The following is a 19820-nucleotide window of genomic DNA, read 5'->3' as shown; positions in this document are numbered from 1 at the left end:
AGAAGTGTTAAAGACTTGATAATCTGCATTTACACATATTTTACTAGAAGTATATCAATAAAAAGACTTGCTTTTTAAAAGTAAGTAAAGTTGTTGAGTCCTGCTTAATCAATGACTGGCTGAATAAGATACCTTCCCTTCCCAGTAAGTGAAACATTCTAAGAGCCTGTCATCTGAACAGCACGACCCGCTTCACCCCCAAGCCCACCTTTCCCAGGCTCCACCCCCAAAATATTCAGGAATCTCCCAACCCATCCTCTAAGATCTGATAAGCTCTTAGGAGCGTCAGCAAATCTATTTCCCTATCCTCCTCTATTCCACTACCCCTTTTGACAGATGCTCACCAGCCCTCAGCATTTGGTCCCCCCACCCCCAGAGCCTGATATGTCCGTGAGGCCACTGGAGAGCAGGGCCAGCCCAACGATTTTTGGAGCTTTGGCAAATGAATTCACTGCCCCTGCAGGGAAATTGCTACTGCATCTTGATCTCTGCTTACACCTGCGTTCTCTGAAACCCCTTGTTTCTTCTCAAAATCTAGTAATTTTAATCCATCTTTGATGAGGCTCCTTTGCCTGAAACTGAAAGTCAAGAATTCTGTTCCTGAGGCATGGATATGTGATCGCCTACCACACTGATCAAAGAAAGCATTCCGGGTTCAAAGCCCTGATATAATATTATCGGCATCTTATTTAGAGCCAGAAGTGGGGGGGGGCTTAAACTAGAGGGTGATAGCCAGGCAAGCATTCTGAGACAATGAGAAATAGCCAATAAAGGAATAATAAAAATGCAGCACGAAGGAAAAGAATAAACGAGTCCAAGTCTTATCATTTATAATGGAAGAGGGAGAAAAAAGAAAAGCGCACCCTGGGAGTGAGCAGCATTTCTTATCACCGCTGTAAATTTCCCATAGTTTGGACTGACTGTGGAAGTTGACATGAAACCTCCAAAACCTTGAGATGATTTCAGCATAAATTGAGGGAACAGGCCTGGTTGTGTGAGCCACAAAGATGACTAGAAGCATTATTTCAATACTCTGGATACCTTCCTTTTGCCATGCTGAGGCAGGCTACAGAGGCAATTGACAAAGTGCATCACCCAGATGTTCTTTGGGACATTTTTAAAATCACAATACCAAGGATAAGGCAAAGACATATGTTTTGTCTCCTCTTACTTCAATCCATTGCTCTTAATTCCTTGTTAAATAGGTAACAAAACTGAATAGCAGTTTTGGGCTAGAGTTTGCCTGTCAACATCAGACCTTGCTGCGTTTTTTAACCTTTCAGAACAGAGGGAATAAACACATGCACATAGATATCTACAGAAAGAACCCTGATTTCATACTCCAAGAGGCACGGCAAATCCAGTTCAAGTGATAACCTTGGCCAGCCTCCGGGAGGCCTGATGCCGCCTGAAACAGAATATGGCACTGGAACGGGAGCTTCCCTTGCAAAGCAGAAAATCAGAATCAGCCATGATTAATGTGTCAGTCAAAAAGATGACAGGAAAACGTGGCTAGACCCAACATCTTTAGAAGTCTGGATCTGTATTCATATACTTTCCCCAGATCCTCATATTAGATATGACATGAAAGGACAGTGTGACCTCCTAGTTTGTGTCTGATCTAAAGCCACAAGTTTCTAGACTTACAGCTAAAAGGCTTGTAGGAAGTAAGCAGCTTCTATCAAATATACAAGGGGGTGGATCCTGAAGTCAGTCAGCAGAAGACGAAGAACAACAAGAAGAGTAGGTTTTTATATGCTGATTTTCTCTACCTTTGAATGAGAATCAAATTGGCTTACAGTCTCCTTCCTTTCCCCACAACAGACACCTTGTGAGGTAGGTGAGGCTGAGAGAGTTACAGCCCGTTCCTGAACTGGCAGCGTACGGGGACGGCAGAGAAGAGGCACGGCAGCGCCTCTTCCTAAACTGATTCCTGTATGCCATTAAACAAAAAAAGCCGTTTCACGGCTTTTTCGTGTTTAACTGGGGCCTTTCGCCCCATAGGGAACAGCGAGGCTGCACCGCCATTCCCGGCGCCGGTGTACCGGGCCGAACGGGGATAGGAAGCTGCCTAACCGGCGGCTCCTCACCCTGCCCGCCCCTGGAATGCCCCCCTGTGCCGGCGCAGCCTCTCTATGCCGTGGCCTGCACCACGAAGAGGCCGCGCCAGTGGAGGGGCGAGGCACGGTCCTGCGGCGCTGAGCCACCGATGGGACTGGCCTTGCCGCCAGTGTAAGTGTGTGTAATTGCGCGATTACACGCACTTACTCTGGCGGCGAGGTCACACCGCCTCCTAAGAGGTTTCGAGGCGAAACCTCAGGAATGGGCTGTTAAGAGAGAACTGTGATTAGCCCAAGGTCACCCAGCTGGCTTCATGTGTACGAGTGGAGAAACAAACCCAGTTCACCAGATTAGAGTCCGCCACTCATGTGGAGGAGTGGGGAATCAAGCCCGGTTCACCAGATTAGAGTCCACCACTCTTAACCACTACACATGCTGGTTTTCTGGCAGTGACGGACAGGATTCTTCCTGTGTTCGCCTCCCAGTCATTCCTTTTGACCCCAGAAAGTTGACTCCTTGGGTCGTGGGACTAATAGGTGTGTGGTTGGGGAGGGAGGGGGCTGCGCTGAGGGGGGAGAGTGGAAAATCACCCTCCAGTCTCTGGCATCTGCAAAGCTAGTACTTGTAAATGAAAGAAAGGGGGGCATTTATTTTGGAAGAGAGCATCTGAGAGCAGATGATTCTACAGTGATACTAAGAAAAGTGCATTCCGTTCACAGGTATTTTTGTTGGCTGTTCCCAGTGGAGCCTTCCCTTTGAATGCCTACTATTGATGTCTCCAAAGCTTGCAGATATCTTGTAATATCAAAGCTTGTAATATCAAAAGAGCTTCTGCAAATGCACAGAATACACATTTCATTTACAAGCTGTGCTTGTAAATGGAATGTGTATTCTGTGCATTTGCAGAAGCTCTTTTGATATTACAAGTCAATTTACAACTCTTGTACACTAAAAGAAAAATGTTCTACACACCCTAAATTCTATGAAGTCCTAATTTAATCACATTAACATAAAGAAGGGGGGAAGGAGGAGAACAGATAAGAGAAGCATGCAAGCCTGATTATAGAGTTGCCAGGTCCCTCTTCGCCACTGGTGGGTTTTTGGGGTGGAGCCTGAGGAGGGCGGATTTGGGGAGGGGAGGGACTTCAATGCCAAAGAGTCCACCTTCCCCAGTGTCCATTTTCTCCAGGTGAAGTGATCTCTGTCACCTGGAGATCAGTTGTAATAGCAGGAAATCTCCAGCCACCACCTGAAGGTTGGTAACCTTACTGATCCAGTGAGGTTGAAGTCTGGTGACATTTCCATTGATAAAAAAGTGGGGGGAGATAGGTGAAAAGCGGGAAGGAAGAGTGGAGTGCAATCTTTACAAAGCTGCCTATGGTGGGATGGCAGAGCTGATGCAAATACAAACACACACACTCCCCAAGACACTCCGTCACCCAGGGCTTTGGAGCCAGTAGTGGGAACCCATTGCAGAGTTGGGGATTCAACCTGTGCTACACATCTGAGGTTCTTGGAGCTAACTTTATACCCCAAAAGTGTACAGATAGAAAAAGAACAAGATGCTTTCTCGAAGAAGATTGGGCTGCAGTAAAAAGATTCAAGATCTGATTGGTTGTCAGTAGGATAACAAGGGGGGGAAGATGGGGGTATTGGTTACCCCTTCGATGTAGTTTATGGCCCACCTGGAAAACAAGCTTAGTTATATGGTGCCCATTTCTTTGGGTTTTCCCCCCCAGAGGAGACACAGTGAGGGAAATAACTATATCAAACAGAGATTGATGGTTCTTGTAGGTTATGCGGGCTGTGTGACCGTGGTCTTGGTATTTTCTTTCCTGACGTTTCGCCAGCAGCTGTGGCAGGCATCTTCAGAGGAGTAACACTCTGCCACAGATGCTGGCGAAACGTCAGGAAAGAAAATACCAAGACCATGGTCACACAGCCCGGATAACCTACAAGAACTGACAGAGATTGATGGGTTGGTGTATCCAGTCTTAACCAATAAGGCAGATCCTGTTATGGTTTGTGGAAGGCTAAATGTAATTAACTGAGACTGTAATTACCTTAGGACGGGGGGGGGGGGGGGGGGAGTTGAGCTCACATTTGTCTTTTCCCCAAGCATGGTCTCTCTTTGAAGTCCTGTGAGATTGCTGTGCAGTATTTCCTCTTCGGGGGCCCGGATTAGAGAATGCACCCTAATTTACTATTTCCAACTTTGGCAGAGGCCAACTTTAAGAAATAAAATAAAACAGGATACATAACTCTCTCTCTCTGGAGCATTTGTGAAGGGATCCCAGCTATGCACTTAATATCTGATCCGAGACTCCTGGTCATGGGGTAATAAGCAGGGGAAACGGAATAATGGATAGGGTTGCCAACCACCAGGTGGCACCTGGAGATCTCCCACTATTACAACTGATCTTCAGGTAACAGAGACCAGTTCTCCTGGAGAAAATGGCCACTTTGGAAGCTCAACTCTATGGCATCATATCCCATTGAAGTCCCTCCCCTCCCCAAACCCCACCCTCCCCCAGGCTCCACTTCTAAAATATCCAGATATTTCCCATCCTGGGGCTGGCAACCCTAATTATGAATGAGTGCCAAGGAATTTTCATTCCTACTAATTTTTAGGTTGAGAGAACATCAACCCCCTTTAGGTTGAGAGAACATCATACTCACTGAACTAGGAATACTCTACATGCCACAGAGATATGGTCATGCAACCCCATCTCCACACACAACACAAAAAATACACAGCATAATGCATAGTAGCAATGATGTGCTCATTCATGAGATCAGCCATTCTGTCCTGAGGCAGCAGTTGCTCACCTTGCCTCGGGACGTCACCACCCCCACACACCCGGGGCCAGCTCGGGGGATCTGCGGGGAGGCAGGAGATGATGGCCAGCATGGAACCACGACCCACCGAGGGGCCTGGGACCCAGCAGCTGGCCCAAGCTACCTCCCAGCCGATCGCAGCAAGAGGATTCCCTGCGATGCCGCCGGGCGTCACTGCCTCCCCGCCCAATAGCTGAGTGGTAGGGAGACGACAAGGAAGCTGCTGCCCCAGACCATGGTCAGAGGATTGTCCGTAGCTGCATCCCCTTCTGAGCGGCTTCCCAGCCTCCCCACCCGACAGCTGAGAGGCAGGGAAGAAAAGGAAAAGACGCTCCTGCCGCAGAGCCATGCATGCAGGGGCTTGTCCCAGCAAGGCCAGGTCAGGTCTCTTATGGACTTTGGGGGTGGGGACTGGAAGGGCTGGGGTGGGGCCACAGGGGCTGGCTGCTCTATATAAGCAGGCATAAATGCTGAGGCCGGGGAGGAGGAAGGCTGCAGGGGTGGAGGACTGACTTGCTGCCTCTCAGCCTCGGGAGCAGGTTGACCGTACAAACAGCCCGTTGCCTGCTTCTGAAGCCGAGGAAGTGCTGCCTCAGAGCACCAGGGGTACAGTGGAGGAGCAGCGCCAGGGGCCAGGGCAGCCCGGGGCAAACTCCTCACACATTCTAACTCCTCAAAGGGGATGGGAATCACAGGACTGGACATGTTAATGCTCAAATCTACAGCTGCACTACTTACATCATGATATCATAACACACAGTGTGGAGCCACATTCACTAGCTACGCCGCATATCAAGTTCCCAACAAAGACATGTTTCAGTTTTGTTCCACGAATGTGTGAAATACCCCTTTCTAATCCCTTTGCGGATAGAACCATCGATCATCACACAGCTTCTGTTAACTAAACATGGAAAAGAAAGGGAATATTTGTAAATAAAACATGGGACATTGTGTTCTAAGCTGGGGATAGAACACATAGCCTTCTGCTAAAGATCCCTGACCACGCTTGATACATCAGAGGAAACACCACATCATCAATGTGGTGTTTAAGAATGCAAATTGTCAATGTTCACCTCTCTTCTTCCAGATACCCTTTAACAGAATTTTTCCTTGCCAAATTATTTCCGCTGGTTAGAAATCCATAAATTTAGACGAGCTTTCTTATTGGAAGGTATAATGCCTTAGCTGAGTCGCAAGGGAGATGCAATAAAATTATCGCAGGAGAATGCAAATGCCCATTTTGACTGGATCACGCAGACTCCCTAGCCCACATTGTTCTAGTATGTTCACAAAATAATATTGCATGAAAAAATATATCACTCTCTGGATAAAACAGCTGATGACACTTTCTGAGAAGCGGACACTGCATTATCTGCTATCGAGTAGATCAGTGAATTGCGAGAAAGATATGGAACTTTCCCCTTTATAGTGTCAAGGAAAAATTAATCTTCATTTTCCCCTTTTTTAAAGTGGGAAATGGCAGGTGAGTACCCAATGGTTGTTAAATCTAGGGAAAGGAAGAAATGGAATAATTTCAATAAGCAATACCTGTGACAAACACACACAGCCTGAACACTTACATATACATGCATACACACATATAGAAGGACTCACAGAGCAGGGTTGTGGCTCTGTGGCGGAGCATCGGTATTGCATGCAGAAGATCCTGTGTTCAAACCCTGGCATCTCCAGTTAAAAGGATCAGGTAGTAAATGAAGTGAAAGACCCTGGAGAACCACTGTCAGTCGGAGACAAGACCAGCCTCAATAGAACATGGTATAAGGCTGCTTCATGGGTTCATAAATGTACCTGCTGTGTTTATAATCATGGCAAGGGTCACTCTGCCCTCTGATGAGATCCTTCAAATCTCAACACTACAGAAATCTCCGCTGTTCTCCTCCAGAGCTTGGGACCTGGGGAGGAGAAGAGAAGAGGGACTTCTCTTGGACTTCACACTGGGCTTTGTAGGCAATCCAAATGTATCAGAGCCTCCGAGTAATGTCAGAAAGAAGTCATAGCTTCTTTGGGACAGTGTCAGCATTGACCGAGAAACTGAAATCAGGGTGGGGGTATGCAGATAGGACCAGTCTTAATTCTCAATGCATAGGGATCTCCATGGCAAGAAGTGGGTTCTATCATCATGGAAGACGATGGAATGACACGAGCGCTGTTAGATTAAAACTAACAATTGTAATAATTTTTATGCCATTAAAGGTTTATGATGATGATGATGATGATGATGTTAGATTAAATTCTTATCAACATCATCCCTGCATGCCAGAACCTTAATAAACAGGCATTTCATCTTGCAAAAGTCCTGCTGAAAAGGGCAGTCCAGACCAGGTTCTGGTACCAAGAAAGTAAAATTGCCAACCTCCAGGTAGCATCTGGAGATCTCCCACCATTACAACAGATCTCCAGACAATAGAAATTAGTTCCGCTGGAGAAAATGGCTGCTTTAGAAGGTCCCCTCCTTAAACCGCACCCTCACCAAGTTCCTCCCTTAAAATCTCCAGGTATTTCCCAACCCAGAGGTGGCAACCCTTCAAGAAAGTCTTCTATAAGTGACTTGTCAGAGCATATATTCCATCTAATACAGGGCCTTTTTGCTATTGATCCTAATTTATTATTGTCCGTCATGCCATCTATCATTGCTCAAATTGAAGAGCAGTGATGGAGAAGAACTCTTAACTGTTGATTTGGCAAACCACACACACAATGCTATATCCCCACAGGCGTCTTATGGTTAAAGTTCTTTTGCAGGGAACAGAATACTTGCCTCTCTTCCCTGATACTGGGTAGATCACATGACACTTCAGGAGTTCTATGGTGAGGCAAAAGCTTATGCCGAAGACATTCACATGTTGCTGTTTGTGATGAAAAAACTCTTCCCATGATTTTGCTACTTACGATTGTTATCCTGATTGGAATGGCTATTGTCAAAGAACATCCTCATACAATCCAAGTGATTGGCAGAGGGGGAAATGTGAGATTTGAATGATTAATTTTTTTGCATGCATTTGGGAGCACAAACACATTTCCAGTCACATCACGTATGATGCATAGTTGGCAAGATATGTTTAAAAGTTTTAGCAACCCATCTTGAAAGATGCTATGGTGGGTTTCCCCCCATTTTTATGGAGCTGGCTCAATTAGCTTTGCTTAAGCTGCTTCAGCTGCGTCTGTCGCCAAACAGCAGTCCAGTTTGAAATGTTCCCTACGCTTTGGAGCATATGGTGCCATTGGCGGAGCAGACACAACATGGTACATTAGGTCAGTAACTTTCTGAAAGCAGATTGAAAGCTTATCCCCAATGCCAATCTCAACACGGGTTGTGAAAATGCTTTTAGACGCAGATGGGAAACATCGTGAACTGCGCCCACTGATTGCTTGGGCTCTGACAGCTGCCAGATTGTTTCAGCAGTGCCAGTTTGTTTTGGCAACGATACTCAAAACCTTCACAGCTCTCAGGATAGTTTTATGTTCTGTTTATAAGGCAAACACTAACTCATGTGCTTTACAAAGTAAATGCCTGAGTAGGCACATGGTCAGTGTGATGTGAGAGCCAGCGTGGTGTAGTGGTTAAGCGCAGTGGATTCTAATCTGGTGAACCGGGTTTGATTCCCCACTCCTCCACATGAAGCCACCTGGGTGATCTTGGGCCAGTCACACTTCTCCCAGAACTCTCTCAGCCCCATCTACCTAACAAGGTGTCTGTTGTGGGGAGAGGAAGGAAAAGTGATAAGACGGTTTGAGATTCCTTAATGGTAGAGAAAATCAGAGTATGAAAACCAACAATTCTTCTTCTTCTCCTTCACACCACCATGATGGACCAGGGCCATGCTCTCGTTAGACCCAAGGAGTTTGTCTCTAAGGAAAATTGGTTTTCTTTGGGCTCACCTACAACCCATTCAGCTTCACAGAGAGAACCTGAGAAATTCTAGTGAGATGAGATTAACCCTAACCCAAATTTCTTAACATCTTGGTGGTGGAAAGTGTTGTCAAGTTGCAGTTGACTTGTATTGATCCCTTAGGGCAGGGGTCCTCAAACTTTTTAAACAGGGGGCCAGTTCACTGTCCCTCAAACACTGTTGGGGGCCGAACTATAGTTTGAAAAAATATGAACAAATTCCTATTCACACTGCACATATTTTATTTGTAGTGCACAAAAAATAAGAGAAACAATGCAATATTTAAAATGAAGAATGATTTTAATCAACATAAACTTATACTATTTCAATGGGAAGTATTGGCCTGCTTTTGGCTAATGAGATGGTCAATATCCAGTTCCATATTTGTCACTGCTAGTCGTAGCAAGTGATGCAAGTGTTCATCAGTTAGTCTGGATCTGATTGGAGATTTCAGATGTTTCATTCGGGAAAAAGTCTGTTCACAGATATAGGTGCTGCCAAAGATGGTTGCAATTTTGAGTGCATGGTTCCTGAGATTAAGATGTCTCAGAGGGGAGAGATGCATAGAAATTAGTAAGGCTGCTTGATTTGAATGCTTCTTTCAGAGAGTCACAATTCTGCAGTTCGCCCAATTCCATTTGGTAAATCGGATCGACATTTTCAATGTCAACAGAAAATGGGTTCCAGAAAAGCTGTATGTCCTGTTCATGGAGATAAAACTCTTTAAATCTAATTTGAAACTCCTTTTGTAACATTTCTAGTAAATCCACACATGTTTTGTTTGGGAATGCAACTGCTGGTTTTTCTGCTAAGATGTTTTGAGCTGTGGGGAGATGGCAGAAGGTTTCCTCCTTCACTTGTTTAATGAGGAGGTCTAATTTTACTTTAAATGCTTTCACATGTGAATGCATATCACAGATGAGCTTCCCCTTTCCTTGAAGTTGAACATTGAAACTGTTGAGTAGCTCTGTTATATCTGTCAGAAAGGCAAGGTGCCATTTCCATTCTGCATCTTTGAGCTCTGGTACTTCTTTGTTTTTTGAAAACATAAAAGCAGAAACCTGTGGAAGTAAATTATAAAAACGTTTCAAAACTCTCCCTCGACTCAGCCAACGGACTTCTGTGTGGTACAGAATATCTTCATAGGCAACATTTAGCTCAGACAGAAATTCCTGAAACTGTCTGTGGTTTAGTGCATGAGCTCTAATGAAGTTAACACAAGATACCACAATTTTCATGACAGAGTTCAACTTCAGTGATTTACAACACAGGGCTTGTTGGTGGATGAGGCAGTGTATGGCTATTGGATGTGAATAGTTGTAAAATATTGTCGAAGGCTTTCACGGTCAGAGTTCATTGGTTCTTGTAGGTTATCCGGGCTGTGTAACCGTGGTCTTGGAAAAATTCCAAGACCACGGTTACACAGCCCGGATAACCTACAAGAACCAGTGAATAGTTGTGTTTGCCCATCTCTTTGTTAATGCGTGCAACCACTCCTTTCATAGAACCCACCATGCTAGGAGCACCATCAGTTGTCACACTGGCTAGTTTTGCCCAGTCCAGCTCCAAATCATTCACAGTTTGGCAAACTTTTTCATAGATATCCTCTCCTGTTGTTGTTCCTTTAATGCTTTTCAGTGCAGCAAGCTCCTCTGTGACTTCGAAATAATCATTTGTCCCACGAATGAAAATTAGAAGTTGTGGAGAATCACGAGCATCATTGCTTTCGTCGAGTGTCAATGAAAAATAGCAAAGTTTTTTTTGAGGAGTTTTGCAAATGCAGATGCAAATTTCTCCCCATTTCTTCAAGCCTTCGTGTAATTGTAGGTCCTGAAAGACTCACTATAGTAAATAAATCAACCTTCTCTGGACACATCTCTTTGGCAAAAGAAAGAAGGCATTCTTTAACAAATTCTCCCTCTACGAATGGTCTGCCAGTGTGCACTATGAGCTTGGCAACTTGAAAACTTGCTTGCGATGATGATATATTTAGCTGCTTTTGCTTCACAAAAGTATTTTGGTGAGTTGTCAATCCATTTTCCAGTTTCAATATTTTATCTTTTCTCACTTGCCTGACCAAACAATCATATTTATCTTTATGTTGAGTTTCGTAGTGTCGACGCAAATTGTATTCCTTGAACACAGACACTAAATTCTGGCATATTAGACAAACAGCTCTTTCTTTATACTGTGTGAAAAAGTAATCATAAGTCCACTGTTCTTTGAATACCCTGCACTGAGTCAGTTTTTCTTTTTTTTGATTCACTAGGGATTGAAAATTGCTATTAGTAAAATACCAATAAATACACAGCTACAGCTACAAAAACAATATACCAGCAATAATGACAAAAAAAAAAAAGTCAGCACTCAGCAATAGTGCAAATGATTAGTGCTTAGCAGTGATGTAAATGGTCAGTGCTCAGCAGTAACGCACAAGCTCACTCACTAGCAAACACACACACAAGCTCACTCACTAGCAAACACACACATTCACAAGCTCATTCACTAGCAAACACACACATTCACAAGCCCACTCACTAGCAGGCACACACACAAGCTCTTTAACTAAAAGGCATTTATACTATTAAAGATGAAGGTTTCCCCTACACCACGCTCACCTCTGCAGCGTAACAAAGATATAGTTAGTATTTTGCTCTGGCTGGCTTTTTTATTGCCCGGGTTTTATAGGGCCAGGATTGCAAAACCCGCCTACAACGCTACACACGCACATACTCTCATGCCTGCAAAGTTGTCTGTAGCGATAATCATCCCCCTGGGAATTGGAAGTACGAACCGCACAGATTTTGTCACATCTGGCGAAGCCTTGAATTTAATAGTGAGGATTGGGTATTAAATATGTGCTGTGCAGAGAAGGGGCTGTTCATTCATACCTTTTTTTTTTTTTTTGCAGGAGGGTGGCTGTGGCTAATGGGAGTCGGCGTGGCTCTCCTGTCCTCGTGGCTTGTCTCTTTTCCCTCTTCCCTCCCGTGTGTAGGGAGCTGGGAGGAAGTGACCGGTCATCACTTCCTCCCAGCATTACCTTGCGGCTGCAATTTTTTAAAGGGGCCGGGTTCAGGACCCTGACGGGACGGATCCGGCCCGCGGGCCGTAGTTTGAGGACCCCTGCCTTAGGGGTTTCAAGGCAATAGACAGTCAGAGGTGACTCGCCATTGCCTGCCTCTGCATAGCAACCCTGGACTTCCTTGGTGGTCTCCCATCCAAGTACAAACCAGGGCCTTCTAAGATCTAATGAGATTGGCCTAGTTTGGGCCATCCATGTCAAGGGCATCTTGACCAAACTACAATTCCCAGGATCCTCTAGGGAAACCCAGGCCAATAACACTCATATAAAAGCAATATGAGATTGTACCTTAGTCATGCCTTAAGACAAAATAGTTTGACTAGAGAAAGGTCCAGTGTACCATCTGGAGCCTGGAGGAGAAAGGAGAAGAAAAGAAAGTGTTGCACTTACCTGAAACTGTTGTTCATCGAGTGGTCTTCTGTGCAGGAATGCATGGGGGATCTGCGCTTGCGCCGGCCAGCCACAGAGAACTGACTAGAAAGCTTTTAGGAGCTTCAGAGCGCCTGGAGTGCTCCCCCTCCCCTCCGTCCCAGGCTGACAGCGAGACAGCTTCCCACCCAACAGTCACGTGACGGAGGGGGAAGGCGCGCTCCTCCCTCAGTTCTCCCTTCACTGCCGTGGAAGAACACAATAGCCACTAAACAGTAGCCCACAGCAGGGAAAGGAGGGAGGGATGTGTGCCTGCACAGAAGACCACTCAATGGACAACAGTTACAGGTAAGTGCAACATTGTTTTTCATCTTCGTGGCTTCTGTGCAGTCCCGCATGGGAGAATAGCAAGCTCACCTACCATGGAGGCAGGTGTGGGCTTGTCACCAAATTAAACGACAACTCTCCCAAACAGCTGCTTCCCCCCTGGAATCCACATCTACAGAGCAATGATGGAGGAATGTGGACAGAAGGACCAGGCTGCCACTTTACAGAAGTCTTGGGGATCTGTCGTGGCAAGGAAAGCAGTGAAAAAGGCATGAGCTCTGTTGCAAGGGGCCTCCCCATGGAGTGGACAGTTTAATTCAGCATTGCTATAAACACAAAGTCTTGCAGCCTCTACCCAGCTGGAAGCGGTTTCCAAAGAAGCTGCTGCTTTAGACTTCCATGCACCAGTATAGGTTGTTTATGTGCTTTAATGAACTTGAAAGACATGGTCTTCCGGCACTGAGTGCATGAAGAGATTGCCCAGTTAGCGACTGATGATTTGGAAGGAAACAGGTTAGGCAATGGGACCTTACCCTAGGTTGAACTCCAGGCTAGGTAATACTACCTTAACCAGATGGAAAGTGAAAACTGACCAATAAGTCCCTCATCATTTTGGACGAAATAATAGCCTAGAAACGCCACCTTAGTGGATAAAAGAAAAGCAGGTTAGTTATTACCATTGGAGTGAAGGTTTTATGCATAGCTGGCACAAAGAAGAATAGGGGCATTAGCATAGGAAAAACAGACTAGTCAAGCCCCTCAAAACCATTAGCAAACTGGTTCTGTAAATACTGATTAAGAATTAATCAGGAAACGGAGGACTGAGATGACCGCCAGGTGTGCTTGATGGGAGCCAGGTTAGTATCATTTAATAAGTATAAGTAATGACACACCCCACATAATGGTAAAGTGAGAGATTGCAAGCTGTCTGACCCCGATCATTCAAAAACTGAGCCCACTTCGCCTCATAAGACTGTCATGTGTGCAATACGCGTAAAGGTATTAACAACTTTTGTAATGTAGCTAGGTCCCATCAGATGGTTGGGATGACCATGCCACCCAATGTTGTGAAGGGACATCGTGGCAGAGTAGGGGCCATACCCTGATCAGATAGTCTTCTTGAGAAAGTACCCCAAATCCCCATCAGAAGTAATTCATATAGTGAGAAACAGACAACATTGTGACCAATAGGGACCTATGAGCATCACTGGTGTCCTGGGTTTTGCGCGCACGCACAATCCCAACCTCAGCCCCATAGCCTTCCACCGGAGGAGAGGGGGGACCTGGCAGCCCTAAATATAAAGTTTAAAGTGCATGGAAGTCTTTGGATTTCACTAGGTTTCAAGGTGTTTAACTCTGTGTTGGATTGTAGCAATAGATTTTATTAAAATTAGGAGACACACAACCAGGGGTGAAATTAACTTACATTTCTTACTGCTGTGAGCACTTTTGAAATTCTGACACATTGTGGTGGGCGCAGTCACAAAATGGCTGCCGTAAAATGGCTGTTTCAGCCATGTTTCAGGAGGCGGAGCCATCCACAAAATGGCTGCTGTGGCTTACCTTAAACCACAAAGGGATTATTCTTGTGCTGTGGTACCAGCTGCTGCCAAACAAATTTTTAAAAACATCTGCACTGTCAATCACATCTCCAATGGCCCATCAGAGGCCTTGCTGAGCAGAAGTACCACCCACTTTCTAAAAACATTTGATGACACCAAGAAAGGTCTCTGTGGAACACATGGTGCCCACAGGTACCCAACTGATCCCTAGTAGGGTTGCCATCTCCGGGTTGGGAAAAACCTGGAGATTTTGCGGGTGGAGTCTGAGGAGGGTGGGGTTTGGGTAGGGGAGGGACTTCAATGCCATAGAGTCCAATTGCCAAAGTGGCCATTTTCTCCAAGGAAATTGATTTATATCGCCTGGAGATCAGTTGTAATAGAAGGAGATCTTCAGCCACCACCTGGAGGTTGGCAACCCTAATCCTTGGAGTCAACCATACTGGACTCAATGGATTGATTTTCTGGCTCAGTATAAGGCAAATTCATACATTCAGTAAAAAGTCTTGAACTAAATCAGTTCAAAGAATGCCCTTTTGCAGAAGGAAGTATATTTCATAGTTTTCATTGTGAATGTCATATAATTGATCACATTCCTCACAGTAATTATTCCATAAATTCTAATCATTACAAAGGCTGAAGAATGGAACAGAGACAGTATTGATTATTAACTATGAAACTGATTCCATTCATGTTATCAGTGAGGGGAAACTACCTCACAGAACAGAAACTCTCTCTGCAGCTTTGCAGCAGCTGAGATATAGAATTTTAATTTCACCACAGCACAGACTCAGAATCTAAAAATAAACTATTAGACGCTTCAGAAGATTTCAAGTTCTGGTTTGTATGAGCTGATTAACATACAATCAACCTTTGGCCCAAATATTTGCTTAAAACTCTTGTTTAGAACTGGAGAAGGAGAGCCGGATGCTCACTTCTCAAAACTCAGTAACTTTTGATCTAGGATAGGACAAATAGTGTGGGAGATCATTCTGGCCTCTTCAGTCTTTCCTTTTTTGAATGCTGCATAGCATTTCAGGGTATGTGTGTGTGAGAGAGAGAGAACAATACAATCTAGCAATCAATTGTTCTTTCAAAATCAGCAACCTTCTGATTAAATGGCACTGACCAGTATCTTCTTTTATGCTAGCAGGGAGCCTCTGCCAGTTAGAATGCCTTTATTTATTATCCTCTACAGAACCTGCCTTAATAGATAGAGGTAATTCCTTTCCAAACCAAAACACACCTACAGACCTCAAAAGGCCAGAAGTATGGAGCTGGTGGGTGCAGCTTAAGAGCAACAGAAAGACAGCACTTTGCACATGTTCTGGATGAACTCAACTTGATGGCTTGGATCCGGCGAAGTGTGAGCAGAAGCATACCCTGCCTTGGCCCAGTGCTGCGGTGCAACACCCAACACTTTCCTCCCTATAGATCATTGGGCCAAAAATTAGTTGCACAAGATTTTGCTCAAGTGAAAATACAAGCGGGGGATACAATAAGTTTGACTTTCCACAAGCAGCTTCCTTGGTTTTTTTCACTTGCACAAGAGGCTCCAACACAAGTGGCAATTTTGCACTGCATCTGACCCACTCTATTAAAGAGCTGAATGCTGCCCTTAAAAAAAGATTTCCACGTTGACTTCTGCTAGGGACGCTGATCTGAGCACCACGTCTCTCGGGGGCTCCCGAGGGAACCAAGAATCGTTCAAATCTGGGGTGCAATCCTGCACCCCTACCCGATCCTAAACAGTGGACAGGGAAGCAGGACTACCCCTGCTGCCTTTAAGTGCGGTTTTGGCCCCCAGTTTTGCTGAGAGAGCCTTCGGACTACTCTCAGAATCCTGGACGAGGTCCCGCCGGCCTGAGGGGAAAACATTGCTGCGAACGTCTCTTTGGAATCAGGCTCAGATCGCCCCTGTCTACTACCATCTAAGCAACAATACAGAAGCAAGAATACCTACTCTTCTGAAATCTGAGTAAGTTACAAGGATCCTTGTGTTTTACCTGGATCTGGAAGTCTTGAAGGAGCGAAAAAAATACCTATTGAATCCGTATCTCCCCATCTGATGTTTGGATGACTCTTTGAAAATTAAAAACACTAGATAAACCGGCAGGATTTTTATCAAATTGATCGGTGAGTAGACATAACAATCGGGACTCTCTGAATGACGTTACAGCCACCAATCAGAGACTGAGATGTGCAAAGGGGAGGGAGGAGAAGATTCCCCCCTCCATTTCCGGGAAGACGCTTTTCTGAGTAAACAAGTCTTCAAGCCACGTCTTATCCGGAAGCGTCTGCTATTGTCTGCTACTGCGAGAACACCACAGAATTTGAGACCGGAAGTGTGGCATTACTGTGTAACTGGCAAATATCTCCCAAGTTCCTGGGCAAAAGGAAGTAACGGCAGGCTTGCAACTTTATATCCTGCCCCCCGCAACATTTTCACTACCCACAATATAGGAACTAGTGATATACCTGTCTGGACTTTACCAATTAAATTTCAACAGATTAGAAGCAGCAACCATGGAAAGTGTGACTAAACAGATGGATCGACTACTCTCTCTGACAAACAATATCTACAAACTTTTCAACTGGAAACTGGATGTAATTTTGGAAGATCTCAAGGATATAAAAGACCAAGTTACTACATTGAGATCAGAGATGGGAGAAGAAAGCTCTCCAAATGACAAGCCATCAAAAGAAGAATTAAATTTTGCTAAGGAGCTGGAGAGCTACAATGAACAACCAAAGGATATACATCTGCAAGAAGAAATTGAACCAATCCAGTTGACAACCGTGGATTTGAACGTAAGAGACTTTGACTTTTGTTTGTATAATCTACCAGATGAATTCTTCAATGTTAACTGGGAGAACTTAAAAGGGCGAAAAGCTGGAAACACCGGGATCTTTTTCTTCGCCTTAGGGATGGAAGAAACCACACTGCAGATTGACTATCACTCGTCAATTTCTGCAGAGGTACCTGCACTAACAATTTCCAAGGATACTCTTCGACGTTTAAAGCTACTGAGAAAAAGAGGAAGATGTTGGAAATTCAGGATAAAGAGACTGGTTCAAAGATTTCTTGGGATTTACCTAAAAGGGACTGATTAATGGCTTGGCTTTGACAAAAACAGAATAATTATTGTCATTAACATAATAGATACTTTTTAGATGTCTGGGAGAAATGGAGGAGTTATAATGATACCTATTTTTAAAGGAAGTAAAAAAATGATACCTATTATCTAATCAATTTTTTTATTATAAAATAGTGCTTTTTTCTATTTTCTCTTTCTCTTTCTTATTTTTTTCTCTTTACTTGAATATAGAAAATTGTTATAATCGAAATAGTGATCACTTAGATTATAAGTAATATTAAATAAAGAATAATTTCTTATAAATGTTTGTAATAATATTAGGATTAGGATTTTAAACAAAGGAGATTACAAATAAATGACAAGATTGAGGGAGGTGTAGGGGAAGTCTTCATATTTTATTTATATATATGTATTTTCAACAATTTTTATTGGAATCTACACCTTGATGCTTATTTACATTGATTGTTGAATATTGTGTTTAATCAGTATGGAAAAACAATTAAAAATATATATATAAAAAAAGATTTCCACATTCATCTACTTTCTCTGTGTACATACGTTTATAGTATGGTTGCCAAATCTAGGTTGGGAAATTCCCGGAGATTTGGGGTGGAACCTTGGGAGGGCAGTGTGGGACCTCAGCACGATGTAATGCCATAGAACCCACCCTCCGAAGAAACCATTTTGTCCAGGGAATTGATCTCTGTCATCTGGAGATTAGTTGTAATAGTGGGAGATCTCCAACTGCCCCCTGGAGGATACATATATATACAAAAGTACCACTGATGCACTGGATATAAAAGTTAATGTGGTTTCAAAAATGTGATCCCCAACAAAAGATTCCAGTTATGCAACAAAACAATTTATACAAATTGCAACAATCTATGCAAGTTTACAAGGTTTCACAAATCTTATCCTTGTTTCGCTAATTGCATTAGCTTCATTAGAAGCCAGCTGGGTGATCTTGTCCAGGGAACTGATTTCTGTCATCTGGAGATCAGTTGTATTAGTAGGAGATCTCCAGCTGCCCCCTGGAGGATGGCAACCCCAGCTTAGAAAGGAGTGATGTAGCTCATTGTTTAAGAAGATTTGTGACCAAACTGAGATTTGGTTGAGAGCCAGTTTGGTGTAGTGGTTAAGAGCAGTGGATTCTAATCCGGAGAACCAGGTTTGATTCCCCACTCCTCCACAAGTGCCGGACTCTAATCTGGTAAACCGGGTTGGTTTCCCCACTCCTCATCATGAAGCTAGCTGGGTGACCTTGGGCTAGTCTCTCTGAACTCTCTCAGCCTCACCTACCTCACAAGGTGCCTGTTGTGGGTAGGGGAAGGGAAGGTGATCGTAAGCCAGTTTGATTCTTCCTTAAGTGGTAGAGAAAGTCAGCATATAAAAACCAAATCTTCTTCTTCTATATTAATTGAGCAGCAGATACATGGATTTCAGTGTACATTATAAAAGCTCATCCCTTGATCCTTTGTGCATTTCTACTGTGCTGTTCCGTTCTTATCCATCAATCAGGACCCCTTACAAATCCTTCCAATGACCCATCTACTTTCCTTTGCTATGCACTTTTACTTTTTCTACTCCCCGCCCTCCTTCATGGCAGCCAAAACTGTATACATGGGATGGTTTCTATTCTTTACTCAAAACATCATCCCAAGGTTGGTTAAGTCTAGAGAAAGCGACTGACTGAAGGCCACACCCATGGGGAAGGGTGTGGGCGAGGCAAACTTCTCAACTTGGAGGGTGTTTGAGCCCAGATGTTCCCACTCCCTTCGCAGCCCTCTATGCACTACACTGCCCCAATGTCCTACGTTTTTTCTTATGTATAAGAATAACTTTTCAAATATAGTGCAGTGCCATTTTTCAAGAAGGTTCTCACTATCAATCTCTGTCAATATGACCAAGGTAGTATCAGGATAAGAGCTTAAAAGGTGGATTGTAAATCATCATCTTTTGTTTGCTAAATGAAAGCACACAATGATAGAAGCTATCCAATGGCACTCTTGAGTCATCTTCTAGGCCTCTCATATATAAAAAGGGGGGTGCACGTTTATCGTGGAAGTGTCTTTCAAAAAAAAAGAGCCTTGCTAAAGCTGAGCTGAGCAGATCTTATTCTTTGCAGATCTGCACAGTTTATCAAATGGATACTTCCAAGAGGGGGTGCGGAATGGTACAGTACAGCCTAATCTTGTCTGATCTTGGAAGCTTTTTTTTTTCCATAAAATTTTTATTATTTTTAAAATAGTTTACTGTCTGGTACTTTTCAACAACACATTCATTTCATAAATCATACAATAAAAAACTTTAACAGCATCATCGAAAAGCATATTCATCTATTAATGAAAAGATATTCAAATAAGAGACTTCCCCACCTTCCTCCATCTTGCTATAAATTTATCTATTCTTTTGCAAAGAAGTTCTAATCCAGAAAAATACATCAAGCTTGATTACTAAGTTAATTCTAAATTATTCATTTACAATTAGTACGTGTTTATTATTGATTTCATATATAGTAACAGATTTTATTTCAAAACCGTTCTTAAGGTAAAAGGATTAGATCAGTAAATACAAA

At 43.8% G+C, this 19820-nt stretch overlaps 1 protein-coding gene across 2 annotated transcripts in view; it reads right to left on the bottom strand.

Annotated features, from left to right (window-relative positions):
* KCNIP4 (potassium voltage-gated channel interacting protein 4) overlaps window positions 1-19820 on the bottom strand; it is a 353157-nt gene that overhangs the window by 204119 nt on the left and 129218 nt on the right. The window lies entirely within an intron of this gene.

This window comes from Euleptes europaea, chromosome 9 (assembly GCF_029931775.1).
Source record: "Euleptes europaea isolate rEulEur1 chromosome 9, rEulEur1.hap1, whole genome shotgun sequence".
Taxonomy (NCBI): Eukaryota; Metazoa; Chordata; class Lepidosauria; order Squamata; family Sphaerodactylidae; genus Euleptes; species Euleptes europaea.
This window is presented reverse-complemented; position numbering and strand designations above follow the sequence as displayed.